Here is a 15,205-nt window from a genome sequence, read left to right on the forward strand (position 1 = left end):
AGGCAAACCCGAGGAGTGGGAATCACCTTCCTCGGCCCAGGAGAGCTCAGTACGGGCGGCTTCACCTGAACTTGTGAAGATCCCTCTCCCGTCGCCTTGGCCGAGATATTTTGAGCAGCAGCAGCCTTCTTTGCCTTTTTGTAGGCCTTCATGGAATCATTGTACTTTGACATTTCTAAAAAAATAGAATCAACCACAATAATGGGTTACAATCACAAAAAGAGGAAGAAAAATTAAGAAACAAGCACAGAAACAAGTCAGATAGTACCCAAAACAGTTCAAACCAGGGACGGGTCGTTCAAAAACCTTTGTATCAAGATGGGGTGGTTCCCCCCATAAATCTTCAAGAACAATTACAAAAGCCCGCTCAACCTCATCAAGCATCTCCCATGAATAGCGAGACACTCTCACATTCTTTTGCCATTCTAGAGGAAAGGCAGGCTCATCATTTTCATCAAGAAAAAAGGGGCGGGCCCCCTCAACAGCATGGACTCTAAAGAAATAATTCTTAAAGTCCTTAAAAGACTCATCGTACATGGCAAAAACTTTATGACCCTGGGCAGACCTGAAAGAAACCCAGGAATCTTTCTTTTTGGAAGAGGCACCAGGCTTGGCAGAAACAAAAAAGATAAAGGAAAAGAGTTTGAGAAGGTGTTACGCCTAACTCATGGCAAAGCAGCTGAAAGATCTTGATAAAACCCCAGGAATTCGGATGAAGCTGGGATGGGGCAATGTTACACGACCACAACAAGTCGGTCTCAAAAGCAGTAAAAGGAAAAGTAATGTCCAACTGGCTGAAGAAATATTCATAGGCGTAGAAAAAGGGACGCTCCCCCTCGACAGAAGTTGGAAAACAAACCCTCTCGTTAGAGTCGGGCGCCACAAGTTCATAATCTCTCTCCCGGGCACCACCACCACAAACCCTATGACGTTTTCTCAGCTCTACACAAAACTCAGCATCCACAACAGAGACACACATTAAGACAAGGGAGTCCAGCCAATCGGACATCCCTCGGGAACTTTAGAAGACATCTCTACAATATTATTGCGAGAAGACATGAGGCGAACTAATCCTACAATAAGAAAAGAAGATTGGATTACTAAAAAACATCTTAGACGAGGGGCAAAACAACTCGACTAATATGATACAGAAGAACAAACAGAAAAAGAAAACCCCAAGACTCAAACCAAAGTCCTGGGGCATCCTTTGGAGGCAGTAACAAAGCAAGGTTTCAGGAAAGATCTACAGCTTACGTCCCGGCATCTCTCAAACAAGAAAAGAAGATTTCAAACAGCAAACATTTTCATAGGAGAAAGACAAAACACAAAAAGTCATCAAAGCCACTATCTTTTTACAGTCTATCAGCAAAAAGCATCACAAACATCAAACATGCCAAGCGGAAATCGTCAAAGGCGCAACCTTTTTTTAGAATCAAACAAAACCATTATCAAAACAGAAACGGTGATAACATGCAAAAGCCCTAAAAGCATCAAACAACAGGAAAAGTGAAAAGGTTCATGCAAAAGACAAAGAAACTCCCAGAACACACATTACAACAGTAATCAGGCGCGGCAAAAGCAGAAAGATCCAAACTTTCTCCAAGCAAAATCAAAACTTTCTCAAAATCAGACAAGAAAATGACGAGGAAAAGAGAAAGGAAGAAAAACCAACCTGAACAAAGAAAGAAGCTTCAAAGGAGATTGAAGATGGAAAGATGGAATCACCCAGAGAATCACCAAACGATGCTGCAGCGCAAGAAAAGGCAAAATGAAGGCGAAAACAGAAAGTGAGAGAGTGAAGGGAGAAGTTACAAAGAAAGACGAAGAAGAGAAACCGTTTTTTGATTGTGAAATTCAAAAATAAAAGCCAAGGGAAACAGGCAATTAAAACCAATTAATAAAGGCACTTAAAGCCTCGCATATTCCCAAAGCCAAAACGCTAAATATAAAAGCGCGCGCTTTCAGAAGAAGCAAAAGAAGAAATGTTCCACATTCAAAAAAGAACTCTACAAAATCGACAAAGTGCTCGAGTTCAGCTTCACTAGAAAAAGTTCGAAGTTAAAGACTCGACCTCTCAGAAGAAAGACCGAGCTCGAGCAGGGGCACTGTTCATACCCTGGGTCGTAATGTCCAACCCGGGATGATTGGCGACAAAGCGGCCGACCTCTTTAGGTCCGACTAGCCGACCTCTTCTCAAAGAGCTCGGCCAAATCGACAGGAAAGCCCAATAAAGGGCCCAAATAGAGGAACACGACCCAAATCCAAAGGTAGTCCAAGCCTATAGAGATAAAGGTGGTTCCCTTGAAGATAAGCTGACCTCACTTAAAGATAAGATAAGATAAGATAAGATAACTAACTTATCTTATCTAAAAAGGTCACTCCACACCATTATAAATACACTGGAGCACCCAGGTATAACTCATACTCTGATTCTACTAAAAACCTGTTTAATACCCATGCTAACTTAAGCATCGGAGTCTCTTGCAGGTACCCCCCACCCTCCGGTGATCAAAGACCAGCAGTGTAGCCAGTCCAACAAGTCAGACACGACAGCTCCAGCCGCCACCCACCAGCTGGACACGTCATCTCCGACCAGTACAGAAGATCTCATCCGAGATCGACCTCCAGTTTCAGGTAACCCTCAGAACAGTTGGTATGGTGGATATGGGTTAGGATCATATAGAGGTGAAGGATGGTATGAGGCTTGTGAGTATGGTGGAGGACTATATTGAGGAAGGGGATCATATGCATATGATGATTGTGGTTAACAACCACAATGAGGATCATCACACACATTAGATTGGTATACACCTTGGAGTGGTTCTTGCTCACAGTACATTGGTGGAGGTTGTTGCCATAGAGGTTGATCAAAATCTTGAGGCTCCTCCCACCTTTGATTGTTCCATCCTTGATGCGTGTTGCCATTGTATTTTTCGTCTCCTACAACATAGTTAGAACCACACTCATAGGCAAAAGGATGAGAATTCATAGTGAAAGGGAAAATAAAAGCAAAGGTCAACAAGAAACAAAGAAAACAAAATTCTACAACTAGCAACAACTAATCAAAGAAGCAAAAGGCAAATATATTCACAATATATACAATAGTCAATAACATAACACCATTGCAATTCCCCGGCAACGGCGCCATTTAATGATTGAAGATTTGTCGTGATGGTCTAGAATTTCTCTTATAGAAAAGAATAACTTCGTTGCAAGTATAGCTCTAAACCAACAAACAATCCTCAATCAATCAAAAATATTGGTTGTCACGAGTACAAACCCCAAATAAGAATTAACCGAAGTATTTAGACTCCGGTTCATCTCACAATGATTAACAAGAATTTAACCTATTTCATCATCTTCAACATCGGGAGAAAGTACAATGTTATCTCCTCATCAGAAGAAAGTCAAACAAGCCTAACTAATCTCAATCCCAAAAGTCCTAATCAACTCACTACTTGAATTAGCAAGAGATTAGTGTCAATGGGAACACAATTAGCCAACAACCCTAGATCACCAACATGAGTTGGGAATTCATGAGTCAAGGTTGCCTAATTCCTCTTTCCAAGCCAAGAATGCTCAAAAATATACTCTATCATCCAACCAAGCATTTTGTCAAATACTTGGTGGGTACAAAATGAAAGCATGATAAATTGCAAGGAAAGATAAAATCTACAATTACCCAATTACAATAAAAGTAAGATCAACACTCAAATCAATTATAAAAGAACATCAAACATCAATTGCATTAATATAAAATCCAAATCCAACAACAAATGCTCATAAACATAAAAAGATGCTCAAAGGGAAATTGACAAGAGAGAACAAGAGAATTACACTACTAGAGCATGGGAATGTAGAAGAAACAAGATGAAAACAAGAATTAAAATCTAGATCCAAAATGGAAATGCACCTAAAAACCCTAATTCTAGAGAGAAGATGGAGCTTCTCTCTCTAGAAACTAACCTACATGATGCTAATCCTACAACTAAGTTCTCCCGCCTTGCTCAATCTTCAATTCTGCATGAAATACCCTCAGAAACAAGTTGGACTTGGGCCTGATGAGCTCAGAAATTGCCCCCAGCGAATTCACTTTAAGTGGGTCACGTGCGAGCACCAACGCGTACGTGTGGGTCACGCGTACGCGTCGCTTGGCAGTTTTCAATCCACGCGTACGCGTCATGTACGCGTACGCATCACCGTGCGACCTCATCTTCATGCGTGCGCGTCGATGCATGTACTCCAAATCCTTGTTTCTTCATGGTTTCTCCACTATTCATGCCTTTTTCTCCATTTCTTCCATCCAATACTTGCCTTATGAACCTTATATCACTCAAAAAACACATCAAGGCATCGAATGGAATTAAGGTGAATCAAAATCACCAATTTAAGGGCCTAAAAAGTATGTTTTTGCACTTAAGCACAAAGTCAGGGAGAATTATAAAACCATGCTATTTCATTGAATAAATGTGAGAAAAGGTGATAAAATCCCCCAAATTAAGCACAAGATAAACCACAAAATTTGGGTTTATCAGGATGCTACTTCCAAAGTGTTTAGGATTGGGAATAGTGTAAGAGGCCAATACCCTCCTAGCTGGTTGGGCATTGTCGTTCATTCCTTCCTCATGCACCTCATCCTCCATGACTTGCACAATCACAAACAAACCAAAATAAAAATGGAATCTCTAGTCCTAGAATATGGTTAGAGAGTTAGATGACACAATGTGTCAAATAGTTAATATGCTTGAAAGAAAACAAAAGAAAAATGCTTAATCTAGACTTATCACCCACTTAAATCAATTCCCGGCAACTGCCTCAAAAACTTGATACGGAAAAATTGCATCCGCATAAACTACCGGCAAGTATACCGGGTCGTATCAAGTAGTAAAACTCACGAGAGTGAGGTCAATCCCACGAGGATTGATGGATCAAGCAACGTTAGTGAGGTGATAAGTCTAGTTAAGCTAATTTTGAAAAGGATTTTGTGGAATTAAATGTGTAGAATATAAATTGCAAGAATTCTAAAGTGCTGAAAGTAAATTGACAGAATCTTAAATAGCAAGAAAAGTAAAGAGCATAATGTAAATGACAACAGAGTGTAAATTGCATCAAATGTAAAGGGGCTGAATCTTAAATTGCAAGAAAATAAAGGTGCAGAATCTAAATGGCATGAAACTTAAATTGCAGGAATTGTAAATGGGAGTTGGGTGCTAGGAATTAAGAAAGCAGTGAACAAGTGCAATTAAAGTAAATTCAAAGTGATTTAAATTGAAGAAAATCAAAGAGAAAGATTCATCAGGGATTGGAGATATCATAATCCATCATAAATCAAATGGGTCTCAACTCCTTTCTCAATCATATGAGTAGATCTATAGCGGATTGAAATTGATTGGATACCAATTCCATGGCAATCCAATCTCTCTAATCACAATCAATCTTGCCAATTCCTTGATCTAATCGTCATGAGAAGAGTTAGAGCACATTCTCTTATCCATAAGCCACACAAACTCTCAAAACCTCAATTCCTCCCGAATGGTGTTGATCAAGAGAGTTGTGAAGGATAGAGCTCCAATTCTAATGCTCATGATTCCCCTTCCGAGACTCACACAAGCATTCAACAGATTCAGACTCCCTTCCGGAGTGAATGAATCTCAATCAAAATAGAAGATATCCTATAGCTACCCAAGCAGATTGAGAAGAAGAAGAAGTTCACTCAATAATGTGAATTACAATAGAGCACCTTCCCTAATGACGTGGGGTTTAATTGATCATCACTCTAAGAACACTTGCAAGAAATTTAAATTGCATGAAAGTAAATCGAACTGAATATGAACTCAAATGTAAAATCGCAACAGAGAAGAAGTGCAGGGAATTGATATTGCATGAAAATAAATGAAGCTCAATACAAATTGAATTGTAAAATTGCAAACAAGAAAAAGTGTATCAAAAGAACTAAAATTCTAAGCTAAGCTCTCTGGAGTCTCTAATCCTCCAAGTGAGCTCTGGAGTCTCTCATCCTCCAGCCTTCAGAGCCTTCCTTCTTTCATCTTCAAAAATTCTTCTATTTATACTCTTCTTCTCATCTTCAATTGGGTCTTCATGTACTTGGATGTGGGCTTTTGGCCTTGATTGAAGCAGTTAGGAATGACTCTTGATGACGTTGACAAGGATGTTGACTCATTAACGTTAGCATGGGTGCCCTTTGGAATGAATTTGGCCTTGGCGTTGCTGAGGAATGTTGGTTCACAAACGTTCTCACAAACGTTGTGTACATTAGCCACTTTGGGCGTTGCCACAAACGTTGGTGAGCGACGTTGGTGAGCAATGTTCGCTTGGTTACGTGTGCGCGTTGCCCACCCGTACGCGTGAAAGCTATTTTTTGTCATTTCACGCGTGCGCGTCGTCCATACATGCGCGTGACTTGATTTTTTTCATGTTCACGCATACGAGTCATCCACGCATACGCGTCATCCACGCGTATGCGTCAAATCAAAAATTTCCAAGGATTTCATCGCAGACGTTGGTGAGCAACGTTTGAGGCAACGTTTGCACACCAACATTCGCTTGGTCACGTGTGCGCGTCACTCACGCGTAGTGTCAATTTCCACGGTCATGCGTGCGCGTCGCGTTAAATTTTTCCAACTTTAATTTGAGATTCTTATCGAAGACGTTGGGGGTAATGTTGGTTCACCAATGTTCCCTCCAACGTTGCATCCTTTCTTTACAAAACGTTGCCAGCAACTTTGGTGAGCCAACTTTGGCCACCAACGTTGCATTGTCCTCTTCCTTCATCAATGTTTGAGGCAACGTTGGTGAGCCAACTTTGGCCACCAACGTTGCTTTTTCTGCTTCTTTTCAACTATCATCAACCAAACAAATACATCAAAGCCTTGCCATAATCACAAGATTTTGCATCATTCATAGTATTAGATTATTCTTGCATAAATCTCATGAAAATACACAAAAATTAACAATGTTTGATTGAATCAAGACATACATACAACTCTCATCCAAGTAATTACTTATTGCAAAAACTAAGTAAAAACTATTGAAAAAGGCTTGTAAAACTAGCCTAAGATGCCTAAGCATCAATCACTCGGCGCCGAACTTTGAAATCCCAAGTTTGGCGCCAACCTAACCGAGTCAACCTTTTCCAGGGTGGGCAAAAATTTTTCTAAGTGTCCAGTTCCTGTTCTAAGATTTCTGCATGATCAAAACACACTTAAAACAAAGGAAAAACAGTAAACACTCGATATAAATCAAATAAATAATAAAATCAATGCAACGGAAAATAAACTAAGGATATGAAATTATCGGGTTGCCTCCCGACAAGCGCTTCTTTAACGTTACTAGCTTGACGGTCAATTCTGCTAGCTCAGCAGATGAGTGGACTTTTGGCAATCAATCTCGCCTCCAAGATAGTGCTTCAACCTCTGACCATTAACTGTGAATTTTTTGTCAGAATTCTCTTCCTGAATCTCCATATGACCATATGGTGAAACTCTAGTAACCACAAACGGTCCTAACCACTGGGATTTTAGCTTTCCGGAAAAGAGTTTGAGCCTTGAATTATACAGAAGCACTCTCTGACTTGGCTCAAAGACTCTGATGGCGATCTTCTTGTCATGCCATAGCTTAGTTCTCTGCTTATAGAGCTTGGCATTCTCATAAGCTGAGTATCTGAATTCATCAAGCTCATTCAACTGAAGCATTCTCTTAATTCCTACAGCCTGAGCATCAAGGTTCAGATACTTGATTGCCTAGTAAGCTTTATGTTCCAACTCCACTAGCAAGTGACAGGCTTTGCCATAGACCAACTGATATGGGGACATGCCAATAGGAGTGTTGTAAGCTGTCCGGTATGCCCAAAGAGCATCATCAAGATTCCTAGACCAGTCCTTCCTTGAGACACTGACGGTCTTCTCTAGAATCCTCTTGAGTTCCCTGTTGGAAACCTCAACCTATCCACTTGTCTAAGGGTGATAAGGGGTAGCCACTTTATGACGGACTCCATATCTCTGCAGAAGTGAGTCTAGTTGTCTGTTACAGAAGTGACTTCTACCATCACTAATGAGTGTCCTTGGGACACCAAACCAGTTAAAAATATATCTCTGAAGAAAGCTCATCACCACTTTGGCATCATTGGTGGGTAGAGCCACAGCTTCCACCTACTTAGACACATAATCAACTGCCACTAGAATATAGTTGTTGGAATATGAGGGTGGAAAAGGTCCCATGAAATCAATACCCCACACATCAAACCACTCAACTTTAAGAATCCCCTGATGTAGCATCTCATGGTTGGAAGGGAGATTCTTAGCTCTTTCACACCTGTCACAGTGCTTCACAAATTCTCTTGAATCTTTGAGGAGACTCGGCTTGTAAAAACCACTCTAAAGGGCCTTTGTAGCTATCCATTCACAACCAAAGTGGCCTCCATAATCAGAACCATGACAGTGCCAAAGAATCTGCTGTGTTTCCTCATCTGAAACACACCTCCGGATTATCCCATCTGAGCATCTTCTAAAAAGGTACGGTTCCTCCCAAAAGTAGTACTTTGCATCAGTCAGTAGCTTCTTCACCTGTTGTCTACTGTACTCCTTTGGAATAAAATTCATGGACTTGTAATTTGCAATGTCTGCAAACCATGGAGCCTACTGAATGAGGAACAGTTTCTCATCAAAAAATGTCTCAGTTACAGCTGTAGGTGGTTGTACTCCTTCTTCAAGCTCAATTCTGGAAAGCTGGTCAGCTACTTGATTTTCTGACCCTTTCCTGTCTTTTATCTCAATATCAAACTCCTGAAGGAGTAAAATCCATCTGATTAATCTTGGTTTAGAATCTTGTTTGGTTAGAAGGTACTTCAAAGCAGCATGATCAGTATAAACAATAACCTTAGAACTAATTAAATAGGACCTAAACTTATCAACAGCATACACAATAGCTAATAATTCTTTTTCTGTAGTTGTGTAATTCCTTTGGGCATCATTTAACACACGGCTAGCATAGTAAATGACATGTATAAGCTTGCCATGCCTCTGTCCTAAAACAGCTCCTATAGCAAAATCACTAGCATCACACATCAATTCAAATGGTAAATCCCAGTTAGGGGGAGCTATAATAGGAGCAGAGGTAAGGTTTTCTTTCAAAGTTTCAAAAGCATGTAGACATTTAGCATCAAACATAAAAGGAACATCAACAACTAATAGGTTGCCCAATGGTTTAGCAATTTTTGAAAAATTCTTTATAAATCTTCTATAAAATCCTGCATGACCCAAGAATCTCCTGACTACCTTAACATTAGATGGTGGTGGTAATTTTTTAATTACCTCCACATTTGCTCTATCAACCTCAATCCCCTTGCTTGAAATCTGGTGTCCAAGAACAATATCTTCTGTAACCATAAAATGACATTTTTTCCAATTTAAAACAAGGTTTGATTCTTGACACCGTTTCAAGACCAGAGATAAATGCTTAAGGCAGGATTCAAATGAATTACCAAAGACAGAAAAATCATCCATAAATACCTCAATAAACTTTTCAACCATGTCAAAAAAAATTGAAAGCATATACCTCTGAAAAGTTGCTGGAGTATTACAAAGTCCAAATGGCATTCTCCTGTAAGCAAATACTCCGAAAGGGCATATGAATATTGTCTTCTCTTGATCTTGAGGATCCACTGCAATTTGATTATATCCAGAATATCCATCTAGAAAACAATAAAAAGCATGACCAGCTAACCTCTCAAGCATCTGATCAATGAAAGGCAAAGGGAAGTGATCCTTCCTTGTAGCAGTGTTGAGCCTCCTGTAGTCTATGCACATTCTCCATCCTGTGACGGTTCTTGTAGGAATAAGCTCATTCTTTTCATTCTTGATCATTGTCATCCCTCCTTTCTTGGGAACTACCTGCACAGGACTCACCCAAGGGCTATCAGAAATAGGATAAATAATGTCGGCTTCCCATAATTTCATTATCTCTTTTTGGACCACCTCTTTCATAGTTGGATTGGGTGTCCTTTGTGGTTGCACAACTAGTTTAGCATCATCTTCAAGAAGGATCTTGTTCATATACTTGGTTGGACTAATCCCCTATAAATCACCAATGGTCCACCCAAGAGCTGTTTTATGGCTCTTAAGCACTGAAATAAGTGCCTCTTCCTCTCCATGCTTCAGGGAAGAACTAATAATCACAGAATATGAATCATTTTCACCCAAGAACACATATTTCAGAGAATGAGGCAAAGGTTTTAGCTCAAGCTTGGGAATTTCCTTCTCAACTATAGGCGTGTTCATCAGCTCTTTTGGGGGTGGTGAATCATCAACTTCAACTAATTCATACTCAGAAATAGGATCCAGAACATCATCAAGTACCACAGCTTCTAGTACCTCTTGAACAAGTGGTTCAACAACATCAATTCTTATACACCCTTCAGAATCATTAGGGTGTTTGAGAGCTTCAAATACATTAAGGACCACCTATTCTTCATTGACCCTCAGGGTTAATTCACCCTATTGCACATCAATCAAAGCTCTATCTATAACTAAAAAGGGTCTTCCAATAATAATAGAGGATTTTGCATCCTCTTCCATATCTAATATAACAAAATCAGCAGGAAAAATAAACGGTCCTACTTTTATAAGTAAATCCTCAACAACACCCACATGAAATTTAATAGAAAGATCAGCAAGTTGAAGTGAAATACGAGTGGGTTTTACCTCCTCAATTTGAAGCTTTTTCATCACTGAAAGTGGCATGAGATTGATGCTAGCTCCAAGACCACATAAAGCTCTCTGAATGGTGACCTCTCCAATGGTGCAAGAAATTACAAAGCTCCCTGGATCCTGCATTTTCTCAGGAAGATTATGTTGAATAATAGCACTGCATTCTTTGGTTAACACCACTGTTTCTTATTCCTTCCAATTCCTCTTGTTAGTCAACAATTCTTTCATAAATTTAGCATAAAGAGGCATTTGCTCAAGAGCCTCTGCAAAAGGAATGTTGATCTGCAGCTTCTTGAAGACTTATAAAAATCTAGAAAATTGCTTGTCCTTGGAAGCCTTCTGAAGCCTTTGAGGATATGCCATTTTTGGCTTGTACTCAAGAGCCTTTGGCAATGTAGGATATGTGTCAAGAGAGTCTGAGAATGGGTTGTCTGCACGCTTTGGAGGGGCATAGTCTACTTCTTCCTTCTTCTCCTCAGGAGCTTCTTTTTTAACTAGCTCTTCATTGACCTTGGTCTCAGAACCAGCTACTTTACCACTTCTTAATTTAATAGCCTTGCAATCTTCTCTTAGGTTCACCACTGTATCACCAGGAAATGTACTTGAAGACCTCTCAGGTATTTGCTTGCTCAATTGGCCCATCTTCACCTCCAAGTTTCTAATAGAAGCTCTTGTTTCCTGCATAAAACTATTCATCATTGGCTCCTAGTTAGAGTTCTGCTGGGGTTGAGAATTTTCCTGCTGAGGTGGTTGTTGTTGATGAGACTGAAATTGGCAGTTATTATGATTTTTCTGCTAAAAACCGCCCTGAGAATTATTGTTAAAATTCTGAGATCTCTGAAGTTGGTCTCTCCACCCAAATTTTGGGTGATTTCTCCACCCCTGATTGTAGGTCTTAGAATATAGATCATTATTGGGGTTTCTAGGACCACTCCCCATGTAATTGATCTGTTCAGAAGAAGATTGAGCATAATCATAATTCTAATTTTGCATAAAATTACTTGCCATGTCATAAGGGACCTCTTGAGGTGCATTCTGGGTGTTGACAGCTGAAACTTGCATTCCACTCAATTGTTGGGTAATTAGACTTATTTGCTGAGACAAAAGTTTTTTCTAAGCAAGAAGAGCATCAACAGCTTCCACTTCCAAAATGCCTATCTTCTGAGAGGTCTCAGAGTTTACAGGATTCCTGTTGGAGGAATAAATATTGGTTGTTAGCAACCAACTTAATAAGCTTAGTAGTCTCCTCTGATGTCTTCTTCATGTGCAAAGAGCCACCTGCAGAATTATCTAAGCGCATCTTGGACATTTCACATAAGCCCTCATAAAAGATATCCAATTGAGTCCATCTAGGGAACATGTCCGGAGGGCATTGCCTAGTCAGTAACTTGAATCTCTCCCAAACTTCATAAAGGGTCTCACCATCTTTCTGTCTGAAAGTTTGAACCTCCACCCTTAGCTTAGTCAGCTTTTAAGGTGGGAAAAGTTTAGTCAGAAATCCAGTGACAACCTTATCCTAAGTATCCAGACTCTCCTTGGGTTGAGAATCTAACCACAGCTTTGCTATATCCCTCACAGCAAATGGGAAGAGCATGAGTTTGTATACTTCAGGATTCAATCTATTAGTCTTCACCATATCATAAATCTGCAGAAAATCAGAAATAAATTGATTTGGGTCTTCCTGAGGGAGTCCATGATATTGACAATTCTGTTGCACAAGAGTAACTAGCTGTGGCTTCAGTTCAAAGTTGTTTGCAGCTATAGGAGGCACCACAATGCATTTTCCATAAAGGTCTGCATTGGGAGTAGTATAAGAGCCTAGCACTCAACTGGGTTGTTCATTCTCAACTGGATTTGCCACATTAGCATTAGCAGCATGATTATGATCCATAGTAGACTCTGGAGCCATGTAAAGTCTTGCTTGTTGCAAACGCTGCCTCAAAGTCCTTTCATGTTTAGGATCAAAGTCTAAAAGAGGTTCTTTGTTCCTGTTCCTGCTCATAAACAAACAGAAGACAAGAAAAGATGGGATTCTCTACGTCAGAGTGTAGAGAATTCCCAGTGAGATAACCTGTGTAAAATAATAAAATAAAAATACTTACTACTCAATACTAAAAAAATTTCGAAAATAATAATCAACAAGTAAGCTAAAAATTTCAAAATTCTAGGGAAAATTAAACAGAAAAATTAAAATAAAATTAACTAGGTAACACCAAAATTAATTTCAAAAATTAAGGAAAAATAATAGCACTAAGATTCAAAAATTGAGGAGTAAAATTAAATAAAATTAAAACTAAAATGCCTAATCTAAGCAATCAAACAACTAATAGTTGTCAATCACAGTCAATCCCTGGCAACAGCGCCAAGAACTTGGTGCGAAATTTATAACCACAAACTAACTGGCAAGTGCACCGAGTCATACCAAGTAGTACCTCAAGTGAATGAGGGTCGATTCCACGAGGATTGATGGACTAAGCAACAATGATTGAGTGATTTACTTAGTTAGACAAGCAGAAAAGAGTGTTTGGGTCTCAATTGCATTAAACAGTAAATTCAGAAAATCAGAAAGCAAGCAGTAAATTGGTGTGAATAATATGGGAGGAAACAGTTAAGGCTTCAGAGATATCTATCTTCCGGATTGACTTTTCTTACTAACTATTTTAATCATGCAAGATTCGATTCATGGCAAACTATATGTGACTAAACCCTAATTTCTTATACCTTTTTAGTCTCCTCTAACTCTCATCAACCGCCAATTCCTTGGTTAATTAATTCCAATTAGAGGGTGAAGTTCAATTCTAGTTTATGTGCCACAAAAACCCGAATTACCCAAATATAAGAGGATTATATGTCAAGTATCCCGTTAAGTCCAGATAATTAGAAGTTTAGAAGAATATGTTTTCAAGTTGTTCTTCAAGTAAAGAGCATTACCAAGTTATACAAGAACTCAATTAGAACAAGGGTCATACTTCCGTTCCACCCAAATTCATAAGATAAAGAACGAAAATAATTCTTGAAATATAAATCAGTACATGAATTAAAATAGAAAAGTAATAGTATTAATCCATACAATAGACAGATCTACTAACCTTAACAGTGGGAGTTTAATTGCTCATGGCTCAGAGAGAAAACTAAGATCCAAAAAATTGTAAATTGCGGAATGAGGTAGAAGAGAAGAGAAGAGCCCGAAGGGCTGATTCTTTTCCCTTTTATATCTAATCCTAATTAATGTAAAATATATTTCCTAAAAACTAAATAATATCTTTTCCTAATTATAAAAGAAATAATGTTTAATCAAAATTTACAAATTGATTCACGTAGGCCTTGTAGAACAAATTGGGGACCACCTCTGCGTTAAAAGTTGACGCCAAACTTGGGAGAAACCAAGTTTGGCGTGGAATGGGCAGAGAAGGCTTCCTTTGGAGTGTTGGCTAAGGCGCCAAACTTGACAATGGTCAAGTTTGGCGTGGAGTGGTGATAAATTCTAATTTTGTGGTTTATATTGTGCTTATTTTGGGGGATTTTATCACCTTTTCTCACATTTATTCAATGAAATAGCATGGTTTTGCAATTCTCCCTTGATTTGTGCTTAAATGTGAAAACATGCTTTTTAAGCCATAAAATTGGTGATTTTAATTCACTTTAATTCCATTCGATGCCTTGATATGTTTGTTGAGTAATTTCAAGTTCATAAGGAAAGTATTGGATGGAAGAAGTGAGGAGAAAAGCATGCAAAGTGGGAGAACTCATGAAGAAATGAAGGAATCGTAAAGCTGTCAAGCCTGACCTCTTCGCACTCAAATGACCATAACTTGAGCTACAAATGTCCAAATGAGGCGTTTCTAGTTGCGTTCAAAAGCTAACATCTGGGACTTCGAAATGATACAAAATTTGCCATATGTTGCTTCGTGTTTAGAGGCATGCACGCACCATGTACGCGTGCGCGCCGATGCTGCTCGTGGCCCACTAAAGTGAAATCGTGGCCAGCGATTTTGTAGCTCATTTTGGGCCCAATCCAACTCATTTCTGATGCTATTTCATGCTGAATTCAAGCTTGTACAAGGGTGGAGTAATTTTTTGGTAGCTTAGTATCATGTAGGTTAGTTTCTAGAGAGAGAAGCTCCCTTTTCTCTCTAGAATTAGGTTAGGTTAGCTTAATTCCATCTTAGATCTAGGTTTTGGTTATTGTTCTCATCTTGTTTCTTCTACAATTTCTTGTTTCTACACTTTCATTCTCTTAGTTTATGGTGTTAATTTTACTTTTATGCTCTCTTTTATGTTGATGAACTCTTGTTGGATTTGGATCTTTTCTTTAATGCAAATTAATGTTTGATGTTCTTTTAATGTTGATTTGAGTTGTTGATTTACTTTTCTTGCAATTTGTAGTTGGTAGATTTATTATTCTTGCACTTTTACCATGCTTTCCATTAGTACCCATTAAGTGTTTGACAAAATTCTTGGTTGGGCTTTAGAGTAGACTT

General features: G+C 39.0%; 1 non-coding gene across 1 annotated transcript; it reads left to right on the forward strand.

The window, feature by feature from the left end:
• Nucleotides 1-12,079: 12,079 nt before the first annotated feature.
• LOC112760782 (small nucleolar RNA R71) lies at nucleotides 12,080-12,185 on the forward strand. Its single transcript, XR_003181205.1, has one exon. It is a non-coding gene; the product is annotated as a small nucleolar RNA R71 (small nucleolar RNA).
• Nucleotides 12,186-15,205: the final 3,020 nt, after the last annotated feature.

Source organism: Arachis hypogaea, chromosome 16 (assembly GCF_003086295.3).
Source record: "Arachis hypogaea cultivar Tifrunner chromosome 16, arahy.Tifrunner.gnm2.J5K5, whole genome shotgun sequence".
Classification (NCBI taxonomy): Eukaryota; Viridiplantae; Streptophyta; class Magnoliopsida; order Fabales; family Fabaceae; genus Arachis; species Arachis hypogaea.